Source organism: Hyaena hyaena, unplaced genomic scaffold, assembly GCF_003009895.1.
Source record: "Hyaena hyaena isolate Hyena2069 unplaced genomic scaffold, ASM300989v1 scaffold_864, whole genome shotgun sequence".
Classification (NCBI taxonomy): Eukaryota; Metazoa; Chordata; class Mammalia; order Carnivora; family Hyaenidae; genus Hyaena; species Hyaena hyaena.
Window position 1 is genome coordinate 524,136 of NW_024081497.1, and position 21,166 is coordinate 545,301.

Below are 21,166 nucleotides of genomic sequence, written 5' to 3' on the forward strand. Positions count from 1 at the left end.
GACTCACCAGTAGACTCAGACTTCATAGACTAAAACTCAAACTTACATTAATGGTTCTGATAACTTGGCCTATGAATATTTTACAGTTCTCACATCTGGGTCAAAATATTATCATTTCTTTCCTGGTTAAATAGAGGACTGGTTTCCTCCCAATTGCTTACCTAGTGTGATGAAAATGTATTAGATTGTTGAAGAGCCTAAAGTCAAGTTGTCTGGTTTCACTCAAGAATATGTCTTTGTTTTTTTCTAATATCTTGCTTGCTGACTTAAATGTCTCGTCTGCCTTCCAGTGCAAAAATATCTGTTCTCATTCCATTTGATAAAAATTTTTTAACATTATTTACATACCATTATGCATATTTTAAAACATACACCTATATCATGTATTTATGAAGGATAAATGGAAATATTTAAAAAGTATTATCTTAGGCATTCAAAAATTACATAACTTTGTATAACTTTATTATATGTCATAAAGCCTACTAGTGGCTGCACATGCATCATTCTATAATTTAGCACTTCCTGATTACAGAAAATAGCTTAAGAAATCACTAAATGCAGTAAGTAATACTTAAGTTGACTCTAGACACTCCATCTTTAATTTTGGTATTCCAGCTTTAATTTGGGGGATCATTTTGGTTCTCTTTATGGCTACACAATTGTGCCATATTTCTTTACTCACATAGCATCGATTTTCAGTAAGCTGAATTTCAATGTTATGTTTACAGATTTTCTGGAAAGTTACTACTAAATGATCCCAAATCTAACTGATAGGAGATCTATATCTGCCTTTATATTCAACATCAAGATATTAAAAACACTACATATCATTTATTCAGATTTTTAATGTAAACATTCCTACGTTTTTTCTCTTCTTAGAATTTATCTTGAAAATGATGCATCACCTATACTATATTGTATAATCTCTTTTCTTAAAATTAGAAATGATTTCTAACAATTATTTCTTTTAAAAACTTCCTGTCACAGCTCTGGAATTTTCAGACTGACACACACAGTTTAGTGTATGTATTAGGCATAGGAAGAAAAAAGCATTTGGAATCATACAAGTAATTAGGTTTGCATGCAACACAACTAGAAACAGTGACACATACACATGTGTTTATTTCACACATATTGAACTTATGTAGCAGGCACTAATATTTTACTTGTTTTAACATATAGGAAAAATGAAGGTGTGAGAGATAAAAATTTGCCCACAATTTAAAGCAAATATGTTACTAAATCATTAATGGAGTTCAAACTTCTGGCAAAAATTCAATGAGCTCTTCTTTATGTGAGTGTAAAGTCTCTGCTTAGAATAAATGCAATCTTACCAGACACCTTGGGATTCATTATATGTCTTATTTGACTGTACCCAAGATTATATCGACTATTCCAAAGTTTATGATTGAATGCTGACTCCTCTGACTTATGATATGGGCATTTTGTGATAACTAGTGGTTTCTTGATTTTGAAATTACTAAAACTCAAAGTTTCATTTTTTGGGAACTTAGTGAAAAATAATATCTTTCTGTTTAGGTAAGCATTTTGTGGAAGAATGCTCACTCGTTCATCATTCACTCAAAACACATTTTGAATGTCTTGTGTTTTCCAGATAGTATGCTCAGTGGCTGGGGATACAAACATGACAAGACAGAGTTCCTGCTTCAAGGAAAGTAAGTATTATGGTCTATACAATTATATAAGTATGCACAGAATCATGTAACTACTCATAACAGTGGATATGGTAAAAACAAGGAGTAGAAAAATATACAGGCACATTGGGATCACAGAATAGCTGATATGCAAGGATTCCAACAAATATCAGAGATGTCAGATGTTCTATAAAATTGAAATGAGACTTTCAGGAAAAATATAAATGTGCTTCACAGAGAAGTACAGGAATTCTACTCAATACAAGCAATGTGTACATTACTTGGTACAAGAAATATATACATTTGAAAGGAATCCTCTATTCTGAGAACCAGTCACAGTTCTTTATCTTGATTCAACAAAATTGTTCAGAGTAGAGTAATTGAAAATAGTATTTTGCAGCTAATGGATATAACAACCTACCCAGGTATACATGTTTCCCAAAGTATGTTCCTCTATAGTAGGATAATGATGGGTACTGCATGAAGACAAATATGCTGTTCAAGTAAGTTTGGATTAAACTTTAAACAAATTCATTTAATAAGACCTTTGCATAATAACATCTATTTTGAATCTCAAATAGGAAATGTCTCTCACACTTAGCCACATATTTAATTTTTATAAAATAGTGGAGTAACACATACATATCCATAGCTGCCCTCTCACTCAGCTTTCCACACACACAGCACTCATGTTTATTCATGCTCAGGCACAGTCACACACATTGGGCAAGAATCACTACTCTCTCCATTCCATACAAACACACACACACACACACACACACACACACACACACACACAGAGTTTCTTCTTTCTATTTCTCTCCACCTGCCTTTTCTCTCTCTCAGTCTTACATCCACACAACATAAATATCCAAAATTCATGCTTTGAAAGTCCTCTCACAAAACTAATAATTTGTATTTTAGAAAAATATTTGGAGTAAACATTTTCAAGATATTATGTAATCTATAAAATTACATTAATTTGGTAATACTTGAAATTAGTAAAATACATTTCATGCCATATAGAAACACAGATCACTTTTAAATGTTTATTTTTTTAATATAATTGTACATTCTAATATTATCAAAATATTCTAAAATATTCATGCATACTAATTTTTGGTGAAAATGTAATAATTTTCGTCCAAAAATATTAAGTGGACTTTAGGTTTTCCTAATAAGACAATGTCTACTCCGGTGATATTTATTCAATCTGTCACTTAGGAAGGTAAAACACTCCATATATATATTCCAGTTCAATAACAAAGTAAGTATAATAAAGCTTTTAAACAGTATGTTTAAATTTTGGCTGACTAGGAACCAGTAATATATTCCATTTTGCTCTTTTAGTATTTAAGTTGCTGCAAAACTGCATAAATCTTCCTTTATTTTATTTTCCACTATAAAAGAACCACTTGCTATAACTGAAAATTGCTTGTGCTGTAGAATACAGTAAAATATTGAATATAAGTTCTTTAATGTTGAAAATAAGAAATGTATTAATTTATAAACCTGAAATATCTCAGAATCATTATGACATGTTTACACTTAACATTTATTTACATTTTCTACTTATATAAACAATATATGCTAGGTATGGAAGAACTGTAATCCAAAGAAATATATAATATAATAAAAACCAACTATATTACTATCTTTCATGGTTATTTGCTATTGAAGTTTTGATATTTATTATTAGTTATTTTTTTCTAGGCCTACATATACATGCACACACACATACACAAACACACACAAACACTTTAAACCCTATTTACTTATTACATATATATTTTCTATGATACCTTATGTCACATAATATATATGGTGAACATTTCCTCAGGTTATTCTTTTTTTTTTTCTAAAATACTGATTCAATATAATTTTTCTGCCAATTTCAAAGGTCTGTGAGCAATGTTAAAAATGATAAAACTTCTGTTCTTGAGAGAACAGCTATATTTTAACAGATCAAATTTGGTTCTAGGATTAACCCTGCAATATGCTGTTTTTCAGAATATGGGGTTGGCTGTTAAAATAAAATTTATCATCAAATGTTGAAATAAAAGAAATAGCTTGGGAATGTATGGAAAGGAGGAACACTTAAGGATTTTAGAGGGAACATTCCATGGTTCTTTTTATCTCCATTTTAGCTTCTCTCAGAAAGTGGTTTATCTAATAACTTAAAAACCAAAATATGCTTAGGACTATATATATAATATATGTATATTATATATATATATATTTACATATATATATATAAAACTTAATTCTGGTGCTTCTCCTTTTCATATTTTCTATTTTTCCTTTCCTATGATTAGGTTAATAATTCAGGATAGAAATGCTCTCTGTACCTGGGAGATTCAGATTCAAAGGGGAGAACTTAGAAGGACACATTATTAGGCCTCTTGGCCTAAACTCTGTTCTCTAAATGATCTTTTACTAGGTGGTTGTACAATGATTATTTGTCCCTTAATTTACCAATATAAAATGCAGAAGTTCCTAACCCCTGGTGATAATTCTTTGTACACTGTCATCTTCATGAGCATAGAGAAAAATACTCACCAAAAGCCTATACCAAATTTATAATGACCAACACTTAGATACTTTGAGACAAAGAAAAGTAAAATGCAGAATAATGAGACTTCTATAGGTGAGATATTCATAAAATAAAAAAAATATAAATATTATATAATCAAATTCACAATACAGAGAAAGTAATTGTATAAAATCCATTTGGACATGCTGAAAATGTCCCTCTGGACAATTTAGATTGTCCCACCTAGATCATTATTTTCAGGATTATATTAGATATAATTGATGCATGAACTAGCCATATCATCTATTAAGTTAGAAAAATTTCCCTCGTGGTATTTCTTTAATATCGTATCAAATCTATTCTTATTGTTAAAGGCTGTCTCATGAGAATTTTAGAAAATATCCATGAAATTATCTGATGCTACCAGGATTTTCAGTTGTAATTCCCATGGATGTTACAACCTTATCATTCCCAGTATTTTCTTTTCAAACTGGGATACCATTCATTTATTTTGAGATATCTGAGTTTCTCTATAGATTTGTTTTGCTGTTTTATAAGATACCCTTTATATAAGGGTTTTGTTAAAGCAGTCTCTTCTGCATGATGATCCACTGAAGGTGAAAAATGTCAGATGTTTTTATTTAATAAGAGCTGATGTCACACACACACATACACACACACACACACACACACATACATACACAAATGGAATTATATAATCTGAAGATGATCTGTTTACTTTATCTCAGCAAGCAATGGTGCTGAGGCAAGAATAAGTTTTAGCTCTGGGATAAAGAGATAGGTTATGATAAACAATGGGTCCTTGAGGTGTGCCATGTTCTTGAGTTCATGTTCTTCAAACATGACCTAAATGTTCACATACATAAAATACAGTTAAATAATAACTGAGGATAATCTAATATCTTCTCCAAATGTTATACTTATAATCATAGATTCTTTTGCCAGTACAGCATCTGGAATTCATATTTACCTATCGGCTATTTCTCCAGATAATCAAAATGTGTAAATATGAATATCAAGGTCAATTTGAATTTGTGGGAACACTAAAAATCTGAACCTCTATTAATAGTCTTCCTGCAGGACATTTTATCTGCCAGCTCCATTTGTAAACTATTAAACCTACCTAAACTATCAAACTATTATTTGTGTCACAAAAAATAAAGGAGTATTTTTCAGTAATGGTCTTGAATACAGTTAGGGATATATGAAAGAACTTAGTATTGGCAAACATCCTCACTTCACCAGTGGTTTTGGCACTTCAGGGGATCTGATAGTGGCACTGTAATGGTAGGGAGAATAGCAACCGATAAGAAAGCTGTATTTTGTACATCTATTTTTATGGAAATTTTCCTTTGGGAATTTAGAGGAAGTATACCAAATTGTTAGGGGCTAAGATCTCCTACAGAGTGGCTTATTTTACAAAATTTTTAACATCTGTCTTCCTGTTTCTTAATAGTGAACACTAGGTTTGTCAATGACCTTTCCTTTTGTAATCTCTAGGTGTCCATATGCAGAGATTTCTAATTCTCAGAGGACGGGAGATAAATCAATCCAGTGTTCTTTCAGAGATGAGTAAGTAATTTTACTTGAAGGGTCAAATTTGTTTCAATTTTCATACTTTTTATTTACCTTTTAGTGCTTATTAAAAATTGAGCCGTTTGATGAAGATCTCACTTAGTAATTACCTATTCTAATGTAATTTTCCATTTGAGTCTCGTTTTCTGATCTGAGTCCTTTTACAAAAAAGAGAACAATGTTTCCTTACTTTGGATACTGGATGTACCCTACAATATTGCTTGAAATATTCCTGAATTTTCTTTTTTGAAGTTTCCTCTTAATTAATCTTTCCCCTCTCTCCCAATTTTAATTCTTTTCCAATCTATCCTTAAAGAAGTCTACGAAGACATTTTATGTAGATCATTTACTGCTTCAGGGATTTTGTGTTGGTTTTGGTTTTGGGGTTTTTTTGGCCTTCTCTCAAGGCCAAAAACTATTTGTTTAAAAACCCTAAAGTAACAAAATAAAGACAGCTCAGTTAAATAAATTCAGATCTGAGATTGCTATTGAAACATTTATCAGGCAGTAAGAAAATCTGCATTTGGGCCAATGTGGCGAGTGATTATATCTGCATGTCCAAAGTTCCTACAGAATGCGTCCAAGTGAAAGTCTTCAAAGTAATCTTGATAGAAACTTCCATAATTGAAGAAAGAGGCTACCAATCAGTATCAGAAACAAAAACCTGAATTTATTAATCGCCAGTGAAGGAATATACCTTTTATAATACTTTCTATCTGAAAAAAAAGTATCTCTTTTGTCTTACATATGGGTGATAAGACATGTACAGGTCAAGTACTTCCTTTCAAAAGAATGGAGGTTCTCACTGACAGATATTCAGTATCACAATTACTCATGAAAATTTTTATTGAGTATGATAGAGTTAATATCATCACATGGTTGAAAGTCAATATGTTTATTTTTTGTTTCAAGTTCTTATGTAAAGTCTAGTTAACATTTAGTGTAATATTGGTTTCAGAAGTAGAATTTATTGATTCCTCACTTATATACAATACTTAGTGCTCATCCCAAGTGCCCTACTTAATACCAATCATGTATTTAGCCTATCCCCATTCCACTTCACTTCCAGCAAGCTTCAGTTTGTTCTCTATAGTTAAGAGTCTCTTATGGTTTGCCTCGCTTTCTCTTTCTTTCCCCTTTATCCTATGTTCATCTGTTTTGTTACTTAAATTTCACATATCGGTGAAATCATATGGTATTTGTCTTTCTCTAACTTACTTCATTTAGCATAATACACTCTAGCTCCATCCACATCATTGCAAATGGCAAGTATTCATTCTTTTGATGGTAGAGTAATATTCCATACCATATGCATATGTATACATACATACATATATATGTACAAATATACACATACATATATATACATACACACAAACACACACACACACACCCCACTTCTTCTTTATCCACTTATCAGTCATAGGACCTCTGGACTCTTTACATAATCCGGCATGTTGTTGACAATGTCACTATAAACACTGGGGTGCATGCTGCTTCAAATCAGTATTTTTGTATCCTTTGGGTAAATACTGGGTAATGTGATTGCTGTATTATGGGTTAGTTCTATTTTTAACTTTTTAAGAAAATCTCCATACAGTTTTTCAGAGTGGCTGCACCAATTTGCATTCTTACCAAAAGTGTAAGAATCTGATATACCGCTTGAAAATATCTTCTCTCATTCTGATGGTGGCCTTTTAGTTTTGTTGATTATTCCCTTAACTGTGTAGGAAAAATCTGTCCATTTATTTTAAGAACGTATAATAACATCTAATGGCTGTGCCACCTAGATGGTTCTAAGACCATAAAGTGAATCAGAGATAGCAGTAAACTGGCTTATTACAAATAGTCACAGAATTATTTTGATTATTATAATTTATTTCAATCTGTTTCTTTAAAAGAATTAAACTGCATATAGCTATAGTGATTAAGTTCTTCATTTCTCCACATGGATGTTAGGGGCAAATGACCAAAGATCCCTCACTGAGGGTCCAGTGAAAAGCAGACTTGATATTTGTGTGTGTGTGTGTGTGTGTGTGTGTGTGCATTTGCATACTCATGTTCTGTATACTGTTAAGGCCGTGGTGATTTATATTATATTACATAATGTCTTACCACAAACTGCCTTGATTATCTCTGCCCAGGAATTTGTAGGATACCCTGCTTAGTCATATTCTAATTATGAGGAAATTAAAATTCTATCCTTATTCAGTCCATTCCCTACTTAAGAAAACAGTTGGGATTCATTCTACCATCAAGACTTAGCTCACTCTAGGTTCTCTGTCTCAGTGAAATGCACCATAACACATAGATAATCAGGCCAAAAAAATGGCATAACCATGGCTCCTCCATTTTCTCATATTCCAAAATGTGTGCATGTCCTGATGACTCTGCTTTCAAATAATGTTCATAACATCCATCACTGCCACACCCCCTTGCATGGTCCACTGGAACACTTTCCTGTGTCTCAACATCTACCTGCTTTCTATACCCCATTCTATTCTTATTCAACATCCACTTGTTGTTTTTAATATAAATCTTATTTTGATACCTTTGTAGCCAAATCTCCAATGATTCTTTAGCTATCCCACTTAGAATCCAATTAAAAGCAACTCTGGCTACTGGCAACTTTTCCTTTGTCATATCCTGCTACTCCCGCATTCCACTCTTTGTACACACCATGAGAACTGTCAACACAAAGCCTTTATACTTGCCACTTTCTCTGAAATATGCATCTCAATATATCTATATGGCTTACTTCTTTATTTTATCTTTTATCTTTGTCTTTTTGTAGACACACCAACATAAAAGAGTCACTCCTGTATACTCTATTCCTCCATCTGGCTTTCCTTTTTAACTTGATGTATTTTATATTTATTTGCTTATTACATCTATGGCTAATTGAAGAAATTTCTCCTTCTTCATTTTTGTATCCCCAGAACTAGTAAAGATTTGACATGCAGTTACCTCTTTAGTAACACATCATGTAGGGGTGCCTTGGTGGCTCAGTTGGTAGAGCGACAGACTTCAGCTCAGGTCATGATCTCATGGTTCATGAGTTTGAGTCCCACATCAGGCTCTGAGCCTGCAGTCTGCTTTGGATTCTGTGTCTCCCTCTCTCTGCTTGTCCCCTGTTCTTGCTCTCTTTCTCTCTCTTAAAAATAAACATTAAAAATTTTTAAAAACTGGGATAATAATGCATTATGTGAACTGAAATAAACATTGATCAGTGAATAGCTTCTCCTCGTGCTTCCAGTGGAAGACAACATAGAGTTTAAGTATGTGTTGTGGCTTCTTTCTGCCTCATTACCATTAAACAGAACTCGAGCTCTCTATTTCAATAGGTTGGTGTCAAGTTCACAAATTAAGCTGAATCATGGAAATGAAACAAGAAGGACCTTAATGAACTGATGTGAAATCCATTCTGAAACAACACTCTGTTAATAGAGATTTTTCTATCTATCTGATTGAGTCATGTAGCTCTCTCCTCTTAATAAATAACCAACCAACAAACAAAATAGAGCTTGAAATTCCTGAACAAATTCTCCCAATGAAGAATTTTTCAAACTCCGGTGTAAAGCTAACCACTGGTAAACTCCTCCTTCAATTGTGAAAGCAGACTTTGTTCCACAATAACCACTTAACTTATTTTTCTTCAGGTAAGGAACTATATGCAAATGAAGAACAGATGAAGATATAAAAAGTTGGCATTTTTGTTTAGTTTTTAGTTCATAACATTTATATTAATCCTATATCTTTACTTTTCAATTTTTCGTGGGAAAACACCAAATGTTTAGATTGTTTCATTAATACAAAACAAACAGGGATCCTTCATGGATGCAAAATGTGTCTTTTGCCTTTACTGTTTTCAAGGAATAAAGTCTTGAAAGACTTCAGGAAAGAAATACTTTTTGTAGGGTGCTTGGTGGCTCAGTCAGTTAAGCCTCTGGACTCTTGATTTTGGGTCAGGCCATGATCTCATGAGTTTGGGCTCTGTGTGGGGCTCCATGCTGTCAGTGCAGAGCTGGCTTGGGATTCTCTCTCTCTGCCCCTTTTCTGTGGGTGCTCTTTCTCCATCTCTCTCCATCTCTCAAAATAAATAAAATAAATTTTAAAAAAACCTTGTCTGGCATGCAGAAACTTTAACATACATTCTCATATGTGTTATTGCTCTTCACTCAGTGCTAGGTAACTGTGGTTTCTATTCAATCTATTATTAATATAAGTACCCAGCAGCCTAAAAATTATTCAAATTAGACTCACAACAAAAAACCTTTAAAAATCAAAACAAAGTGTTGATTCCTTTGCCTTTTTTTTGAGAAAAAATGAAATACTGGGACCTCATTAAGATAAAAGCTTCTGCACAGCAAAGGAAACAATCAATAAAACTAATAGGCAATTGATGGAATGGGAAAAGACAGTTGCAAATGACATATCAGATAAAGGGCTAGTATCCAAAATCTATAAGGAACTCATCAAACTCCACACCTGAAAAAAAAAAAAAAATCCAGTGAAGAAACGGGAACAGACATTTCTCCAAAGAGGACATCCAGATGGCCAACAGACACATGAAACGATGCTCAGCATCCCTCATCATCAGGGAAATACAAATCAAAACCACACTGAGATACCACCTCATGCCAATCAGAGTGGCTAAAATGAGCAAATCAGGAGACTCTAGATGCTGGAGGATGTGGAAACGGGCACCCTCCTGCACTGTTGGGAATGTAAACTGGTGCAGTCCCTCTGGAAAACAGTATGGGGGTTCCTCAAAAAATTAACAGAACTCTCCTATGACCCAGCAGTAGCACTGCTAGGAATTTACCTAAGGGATACAGGAGTGCTGATGTATAGGGGCACATGTACCCCAATGTTCATAGCAGCAATCTCAACAATAGCCAAAACATGGAAAGAACCTAAGTGTCCATCAACTGATGAATGGATCAAGAAGATGTGGTATACTTATACAATGGAATACTCCATGGCAATGAGAAAATGAAATCTGGCCATTTGTAGCAACATAGATGGAACTAGAGGGTGTTATGCTGAGTGAAATAATTCAGTCAAAAGGACAAATACCATATGTTTGCATATATAGGTGGATTAGGAGGAAGTTAACAGAGGACAAAGTGGGAGAAAAAGGCAAAAATAGTTGGTGAGATGGAGGGAGGCAAACCATGAGAGACTCTTGCATGCTGAGAACAAACTGAGGGCTGAGGGGGGTGGGGAAGACGGGAAGGGAGGTGCTGGGCATGGAGGAGGGCACTTGTTGGGATGTGCAATAGGTATTATATAGAAAAAAACTTGACAATAAACTATAAAAGAATCAAAACAAGGAAGTGAATGATAATTCAGTTGGCTTCAACAGAATTATATATATTTTTTTCTTTTGGCCCAACACTACAGTTCCAACTGTATCTAATCATTTCTCCCTTCTAAAAGTGTCTACGCGTACTTCCATTTCAAAGATAATTATATTTTTTTGGATAGTAAGCTTTTGTCTTTTTATCTGCTTTGCAAAATTTTCTTCTATTCTTTGTCTTTTCATTTTGTTGTTTCTTTTTCAATGCGTGATCTTTTTTTTAATACTGTTTTATTTATTTCTGAGTGAGAGAGAGAGAGGGAGAGAGTGAGCAAGCAAGCCAGGGAGGGTCAGAGAGAGAGGGAGATAAAGAATCTGAAGCAGGTCCCAGGCTCAGAGTTAGCTATCAGCACAGAGCCCGACGCGGGGCTTGAACCCACGAATCGTGAGATCATGATCTGAGCCAAAGTCAGATGCTTAACCAACTGAGCCACCCAGGTGCCCCATCTATGCATGAAATTTAAAGTTTCATGTCACATTGTTGATTTCTGGCTTTGTTGTTTGTGCTTTTGGTGTCATATTCAAAAAATTATTGCCCAGACCAATGTTGAGGAGATTCTTCTCTATATTTTCTTCTAGAAATTTTATAGTATCAGGCCTTATGTTTGCCTTTGATTCAGTTTGAGTTCATTTTTGTGAGTGGTGTAAGACAAGGGTTTAATTCCATTGTTCTGTATGTTTATCTAGTTTTCCCAATATCATTAATGCAAACTGATTTACCTACTATGGGATATGAGATGGAGATTCTCAAAAAGTTAAGCAGAGATCTACCATATGATCCAGCAAATCATGTCTGAGTATATACCCAAAGGAAATGAAATCAGGATCTCAAAGAGATACATGCACCCCCATGTTTACTGCAGCATTATTCACAATAGCCAAATATGGAAACAACCTAAGTGTTCTTCAACAGATGAATGGATAAAGAATATATATGTAGGGGCACCTGGGTGGCTCAGTCGGTTAAGCACCAGACTTTGGCTCAGGTCATGATCTTACGGGTTCATGGATTCAACCCCCACATGGGGCTCTGTGCTGACAGCTCGGAGCCTGGAGCCTCTTTCAGATTCTATGTCTCCATCTCTCTCTGCCACTCCCCTGCTCATACTCTGTCTCTCAAATAAATGTAAAACAACTTTTAAAAAAGTATATATATATATATATATATATATATATATACAACAAACAAACAATGGAATAATTTTTAGCCATAAGTAAGGAGGGATTTCTATCATTTGCAACAACATGGATAGAATTTGGCACTTTATGCTAAGATAAGTCAACAGAGGATAGATGTACTGTATGATATCACTTATATGTGAAATCGAAAAAAGCCCAAGTCATAAATACAGAATAAAATGGTGATTACAGGGGATGGTGGTTTGGAGACAGGACAGATATCACTTAAGAGTACAGACTTAAAATGAGTACTAAATAAGCCGTAGAGGTCCTTTGCACAGTATAGTGAATATAGACAACAATATTATAATCAACAAACTTGTTAAGAGACTAGATATTAATTATTCTATCAAAAAGATGATTGTTATTAAATGTAATAAAGGTGCTAATTATTGCCACAATGACATATTATATAGTACATAAATATAAAACATTAACGTGTTGTACACCTTAAGTTTATACAATGTTACATGTCAAATATGTTTCAAATTAAAAAGATACATTAATTAAACAGATGCTAAGAAAGTATTTGTCTTAAAGTATGGAACACATGTAGAATATTTGTGTTTGTAAAAAGATGGAATAATCTCCAATTAAATCATGAGGGTAACTTATGAAAGAATCATTAATCAATATAAATATTAGAAAGCAGTTCCTCAAATGCCTTGTTCTAACAACTGGAATCAATTTCAGTCTCTCTAGCAGTAGAGCCCATGAAGGTTTTCATGCCCCCTGCTCTGTCTCATATACTCACATGAACGTTATCAGTGGTGTGCTTGAGATATCCCAAATGGGGCTAAGAGAGGGGTGATGGTGTGAAACTCCTTATGACTCCATTTTCAGTGATGTCATAATAGCTTGAAATCCATTGTGAAAGGATTATTTAAAACGTGTAAATTGGCAAACAGTACAAAATAGAGTTTTTGTTCATGTTTTCTTGTGAGAGAGTATATAGTTCTCTAGCTCACTACTACCAGTGGTAAATCAAAAAATTATATTGAATAAACATTTGAGTTTATGTACGGTATAATGTCTATTATTAAAATAGTTTATATTCAAAGCCTTTTGGACTTTAATAGAGTCCATAAAAATATAGATGGTTTTGGAACTAATTTGAGGTGACCAGTACATTTCATGAATTCTAAATGGTACCTATTCTAAATTTCACATTTCTATGTATGTAATAACTTGGTGTATCACAATTCCATAAGCTTCATGAATAAGTTATTTAAGTTATTTATTCTTCAGTATTACTAAAACTCAAATGAATTTTCAATGTTTGGAAATCCATTCATAGCCTGTGGAATGATCATTTTGCATCTTGGAAATGCACTTCACAGGAAGGGCAAGTCTAGGTTAACAACAACATATCCCCAGTGCAATTTTTATTATTTACTAGGTGGGTTTTAAAATATGACATAAAACTCATGCAGTGTATTTTATTACTTTTTTTGAAATTGAGAGAATTTTTTCTCCTCTGAAAACAAACCTGACTACTCACATATACTCACATAAAAATATATATAATATTTTTAATATTAACATATTAGGAAATTTTTGAAATACTACCACAGGCAAATATTACTAACAGTTCTCAATTATGTTATTTCATACTATAGTCAGAACAAAAGTAATTAATCTTCTTTTAGGGTAGTAAAATATTCTCTAGCATCTAGTAGCTATAATTGATAACTCCATTCTTGGAATATGAGAGCAAACTATATGACATCCTAATCTAACATGAAGAAGAAAATGTTTATATTTTCAGTGTTGTGAATATGTGTAATAGAATTCTTAAATGTTTTGATAAAGCATCTTTTTAGATTCACCTATCAGGAATAAATAAAAGATTTATAAATTTCCAATTCTAATCTGAATTTCCAAAGTCCTTCATTTTAATAATGCCTAGTGACCATGTTATTGTTGAGTCTGTATATTGCACACCTGAAACTAATATAACACTGTATCTTAACCATACTGCTATTAAACAAAAATCAAGTAATGCATTACTGGAATGACTGTTAAAAGTATGAACTTAGACTCGGTGTCTTACTTCCTCTGTGATTCCAAGGGAGTTATTTAAGTTCTCTATCCACATTGCCCTCAATAGTAACATGAGAATAATCTATTAGAAAGCTCATAAGGTCTTCATGAAGATTAAATGATAAAATCTTCGTATAAGATTATATGTAAGATATTTAAAACAATACCTGGTACATTAATGAGTAGCCACTAAATAAGCTTTATTTTTTTTCTTCCCACTCATTCTTCACTTACTTTCACTTATTCATTCTTTCAAGAGATATTCTGAAGTGATGGCTATGTGATAATCCATGTTATTAATGGGAAAAATTTAATGAAGACTTAGATGTATTTCTATTATTAGAAGTAAGAGAAAAACCCAACTAAGCAGCAAAATTGCATGCAAACATTTTAGTGTTAGTACTTTGTGCCATTAAGCCCTTTTACTTTGTACCTGCTAGTTTTTTTTTTTTCTGTTATTTTTTTTTTTCATTTTGAAACACATACCCAGCCACAGATTTTGGCACTGTTCCTCTCCATCCCTCTTCAATAGGTTTATAAGTCAATATTCCTAAAGGGATCCCCTACTGTCAAAATTAATAATGACAAATATTCTGTAATAAGAATAACTTCAAGAAACTTGCTACAAACATTCTTCAAGGTTTTTTTTTTTTTCAAAAACTACTATCAAATGAAATATGATTTGTTTAGGTTTTAGTTAACTGTCACTTTCTCCTCTATATTAAATTTGTAAGAATATAAATAATTACAGCTTTCAAAATGAGGAGTAGCTTCACTTATCCTTGACCCACTTAAAAAATAGAAAAAATCAGCAGCTTTGTATTACTTTAAGGTATCCATAATTTTAATTCCATTTGCTGATTCCCTTTGATATGGAGCATTATGTGTCTGAGACATGCAGTGACAAATCGAAGGGTATAAAGAAAGAACAGGAAATAAAAATTAGAATCATGAGGATAAAATTGATGATGGTAATCAGCTCACTTAAAATTATCTAAAGAAACAAATTTCACCCTCCATTAGCTTTAGTACACACACAGGGAGGAGATACAGGATGCTGGTTTCATTCTCCCTTAGAGGCTATATTCCAGGAACAATGCTTATTAGTTTATAGGACTTTCATGCAATGACACATTTTACCCACTAACCTTTGTAAAGAGCTCAATAACAAGAGATTCAGACTACCCAGTTATAACAATAAACATGATTAGTAAGATTAGATAAAAGAATAAAGAGGAGTCAGAAAGGTCTGCCTCTCCTTGCCAAGCCATCTTGTCGATCAAATATTGAGAATTTATTATGATTAAATCAATGATGTGAACAAACACATTTGATTAATTCTGTGTTGTTTAATAATTAAACCATATGGTATTATATCCACTTGAGTTTGATATTTGAAGATTATTTGAATAAAAATAAAGTTATTTTAAGGAATTAGTGGATACTTTATTTGGTAAACGTTTTATTATTTGGATATTCGTAACTCTTTCACTATGGTATTTGAGGTTCCACAACATAGCTGACACATGAACACTATTACAATCACACATTGTTCAGGGAAGATAAAAGTATTCTTTTAGTAAATATAACGAATTAGCCCCAACATTTTATTTAAATGTTGAAAGTTTAAAAACATCTTATATATAAGAAGCAATAATCTTCACTCCTATGGAAGTCTATTAATTTATTACACTCATTCCCATCAAACATATATTTCAAATTAAAATGTCATTATTAAATTAATCCAGGCTTACAAGTGAAGAATCTGTATATGGCATCACTGTATGGTTATTCCTAGAGCTAACTGAGAATTTTGGTAATGCCCAGTGAACATTGAAGCTTTTGGTTAAGAAAAGCAATTCAGAAATATATTGCTATATCATTATTATATGCATGGATACATACATATATACACACACATACACACACACATGCATATGTTTTACTGTGAAAAATAAAAGCTATAGAATATAGAATATAACTGATTTTTGAAAACTCTTAAGGCAAGGAACATTGATTATGTATGTGTGCTCTAAAGAACCCTGATTCAAAGAAAAGTAATACATTTAAGGTGATTTTCAACAAAGAAGGACAGATTTTAAAAGACTTACAATAATACTCTTTAATGTAAAATAAATCTTTACTTGAAAGAACTCATGGAGGTTCAAATTTTAGATTTGTTACATTTGAGTTTTTCTTAAAATATTTGACTTTTGAGATTCTTGTTAAATATTTTGCACTTGTCTTCTTATATTAGTGCCTTCTACCTGACAACTAAGAACCTGATCTGTGAAGAGAGAAATATCTGTACCATATCTTTGAAGGTTTTTCATTGAGATGATCACATAATTATGTCCATTAGTATAAATATTTCAAATCTTAGAATTTTGTTCCATTTTCCAGCTATTAGGAAACTAACATAGAGAGGAAACTGTTTAACAATAGTTTTTATGTTTGTTTTTGTTTTTCTCTTTTCCTTTTTTTTTTCTTTCTTTTTTCTTTTGGTGTTCAACATTTGAAACTTAGAACCTGGCTACAGAGTCTTCCATGCATCTGGGAATTTGTTATATACTCACATCCATCCTATCACAGAACTACTTAATTTTGAAAGCTGAAAATTTCTGTATTATAAAGTTATACTGGAGAAGGGAAAGAAATAATTTTACGAAAATCATACTTTTAACTAAGATAATGTTCCACAAGGTAAACAGATGCTAGTTACATTTGACTTTGACTGAATATATACTACTTTATAGATCAGATTTTGATCTGCTCTAAAACTTAATTAAAATATATATATTTCAACTAATAAAATATAGAAATTCAATTCTTTCAAAATTCAATTCTGAATTTTAAGGTAAAATTAGTAATAAGAGTTCTTCATTTTAGGAGGTCTGGAAACTACTCATTTAGGTAAAAGGAAACTAGTTTCAAAAGGAAAAAGTTATAGGCCATTCATTTCTGTGAGAAAATATTTAACATATTTTAGGTTTTAGTTTATTTTCTCAGCAGGAACAACATTATGTTATCAAGACATCAAGAATGCATTTAGAATTGAATAACAACATTACAGAAAAATAAAAGATTAGAAAATATAAGTATTTAATAATTTAGTAAAGAGTAATAATAAGAAAATTCAGTTTTACTTTCTTTCTAATATAGGAACATAACATTCAAGTAAATTGAGAAATTCAGTTTTGTGTCTTTAGTAACAATAAATTGAAATATTTATCCATCAATGATTATTATTTATGAGTAATCCTACAAGGGATGTGAACTAAAGATTTTTCTAGGCCAGGGTACAAATTACCATTCTCATGGTGAAACACCATTCTCATCAATACCTTTTTAATTAAATAGGGAAAAGGGTGGCTCAGACAGTTAAGTGCCAGATTTCAACTCAGGTCATAATCTCATGGTTTGTGAGTTTGAGCTCTGTGTTGGGCTGACAGCTTGGAGCCTGCTTCATATTCTGTCTCCCTGTCTCTGCTCCTCCCCACCTTCACCATGCTCCATCTCTCTCAAAAGTAAACATTATTTTCTTAATTAGGAAAGTGAAACCATACCAAGAAGTTCAGAAAATGTTGACACTTTATTTCTAAATAATAATTCCAGGCTCAGTTAAATGTTATCATGCCACGATTAGTTCATTTTCCTCAGTATATGGATTTTCCTTATTTTCACTTTTTCTAAATGTTTATTTATTTATTTTGAGAGAGAGAGATAGAGACAGAGCGAGTGAGCACAAGGGAGGGGCAGAGAGAGAATCCCGAGCAGGCATCAAGGTGTGAATGCAGAGCCTGACTTCATCCCACCAGCCATGAACTGTGAGATCATGATCTGAGCAGAAACCAGGAGTCAGATGCGCAACCTACTGAGCCACCCAGGCACCCCTCTTATTTCAATTTTGAAGATGGATCATTGAGCTAATTACTTTCACTTTTACATATTCAACCATCACAGCAATTGGATTTCGGAACTGTATGAATTAAATTTTGAAAGAGATATATATAAGGAGGTTCATTCAATGATATTAATAACTCATTACTTAAGTAAAAACTAAATTCTTTTCATTATTCAAATGTGACTCTTTGAAAAATGATTTATCTCTCATATCAAATGTATTTGCTTTTCATACATTTTCAGATGCTTTTAAAAGACATTAGGTATTTTTAAAAATGCAACAGGATTCCTATTCATGTGAATTCAGGAAAGAATCCATGTCTTGCATTCAGAGATAGGACTTTGAAGCTTTGTATTTTGAGTTCTGAGCCTTAGAGTTTTGTAGCTCTAAGATCTTATAAAAATTAATCTTTATGAGTATTTATAACTTTATTTTAAAACCGGGACACTCAAGTAGTTCAGTAGGTTGAGCATCTGACTTTTGATTTCACCTCAAGTCATGATCCCAGGGTCATGGGATCCAGCCCGATGTTGGGCTTCATGCTGAGTGTAGAGCCTGCTTAAGAGTTTCTTTCCCTCTTGTCCTCTCCCTTGCTCATACACTCTCTCTAAAATTAAAAAAAAAAAGAAATCACTCTGACACAAGTCATATGGAAGAACAAACATGATAATATTGTTAAGTGCTTTTGTAACCTATAAAAGTTCTGTGTATAAGTTAGTATTTATGTATACTAAAAGGTCTCATTTCCTCATCTAAAAATGAATTGCTTTCAATGATATTTAATAAGTATGTTTATCAAAGAAGCTTTTAAAGTACAATAAAATATGACACACCAAAATTATAGCCAAGAGACTCATATTATCTTACATGATTGATTTTATATTTTTATAAACATAACATCTTGAAACTATTCCAGATAATTAATACTTTTACTATAAATAAGAGATTGACTAAGAATTACAAGTGGCAGACAAGAGTATTATGATTGTAATGATTATTTCATTGTACGAAATTTTTAGAAGGAATGTATTTAAAACTGAATATGATTTGTCTTCATGTTGCCAGTAATTATAAGAAGTTTAGTAGACTCCTTGATATCACCTAATATTTGTGAATACTATCTTCTACTTTCTTCACTATAATTTAGGGATGGCAATGCTTGATTAGTTTTCCTAAAATGCTATTGTGAGAATGAAATCAGATAATGTGTCTATGTTCAATTTTTGTACAACAGTAGGGAATAATTCCTTTCATTTTCCTCATTTTAAATGATCCGAAGTAACACTTGGGATGCCTACTGATTCCCTTGGATATCCAGAGGCTGATTGATTTTAGGAGATTCTTAAAGTTTCTTATTTCCATAATGAATCAGTTCTTCCATTTTTTTTTACATTTAAATATCCAGTTTTAGCTTCAGTAATTACTTCACACATTTTCCTCGAGATGCTACTTTTTTAAAATGTTTTAATGTTTTGTTTATTGTTGAGAGAGAAAGAGACAGCGTGAGCAGGAGAGGCGCAAAAGGAGAGGGAGACAGAATCTGAAGCAGGCTCCAGGCTCGGAGCTCCATGCGGGGCTCCAACCCAAGCACCAAGATCATGACCTGAGCCGTCGGACGCTTAACCGACTGAGCCACCCACCCACAGGCGCCCCAAAGTGAGGTCTTTAAACTAGAATTGCTTGGGGCACCTGGGTGACTTAGTCGCTTTAGCGTCCGACTTTCGCTTAGGTCATGATCTCACGGTTCGTGGGTTCGAGCCCCGAGTCGGGCTCTGTGCTGACTGCCAGCTCGGAGCCTGGAGCCTGTTTCAGAGTCTGTATCTCCCTGTTTCAGAGTCTGTCTCCCTTCTCTCTGACCCTCCCCTGCTCATGCTGTCTCTCTCTCGCCTTGAAATAAAAATATTTTTTTAAAAATAAATAAACTAGAATTGTTTTAGCCTCTAGAGGAGGAATGGACAAGTGGGGAATGCAATTACAAAACACTTCATGTTTCCCTCTAAGAAAAATTTTCTTCCATTTTTAACTGGCTGGCTTAAATACTTCCATTTATTAATTTTTAATTATTTATATTTTATAACACTTAAATACTGTATGCTTTTTGTCTGATTCAGGCTTTAGCAATAGCCTACATATTTTAATCTGCTGGAGTTTCAATTTTATAAACTTACAGTTATTTTTCTCTTATTCAATCACTTTTAAGAGATTAATTTTCAAATTTAGAAATCATTGGGTAAGTTTGTAAAAGCATTTGTGGGTAAATACAAGGGGTGGGATTATATTTTTGTTATTACCTTCCAATCTCATGTTCAGAAAACATAGCTTGTACAAGTTCCAATTTATGGAGCCCATTGTGGTGTTCTATTTTCCCAAATATAAAAAATCTTTTTCATTTGGTTTCATGGGCATGAGAAAACGTGCACCTAAATCAGCATACTTTCAACTTTTGACAGCAATCCACAGTAAGAAACACATTATATATTAAAATTTATTGCACAAGCACACATACACACAGAAGCATATGCAGTAAATGTGGAGCAAGAGTTTGATGAAAATCTGCACAGCTTACTCTATTTTCTTCTATTCCATTTTATTTATTTATACCTGGTTGTAACATCAGTATGACTTCCTGATCCAGGGTTTGAGAAATATTTGCTTATATAAAAACAATTGGGGTGCCTGGCTGGCTCAATCAGTTAAGCATGAAGTTCTTGATTTATGCTTAGGTCATGATCTCATGGTTCATGGACTCAGGCTCCTTGTTGGGCTCCACACTGACAGTTTAGCACTTGCTTGGGATTCTCTCTCTCTTCCTCTCTCTCTCTGCCCCTCCCCTGCATGCTTGCTTCTCTCTCTCTCATAAATAAATAAATAAACTTTTAAAAATTCTGTTTTTC

At 32.9% G+C, this 21,166-nt stretch overlaps 1 long non-coding RNA gene across 1 annotated transcript in view; it reads right to left on the reverse strand.

Annotated features, from left to right (window-relative positions):
* LOC120222330 overlaps positions 1-13,144 on the reverse strand; it is a 39,346-nt gene extending 26,202 nt beyond the window's left edge. The window contains exon 1 of the long non-coding RNA XR_005526021.1: positions 13,080-13,144. This is a non-coding gene — a long non-coding RNA (uncharacterized LOC120222330). The remainder of the gene's footprint in view (positions 1-13,079) is intronic.
* Between the last annotated feature and the right edge of the window lie 8,022 nt (positions 13,145-21,166).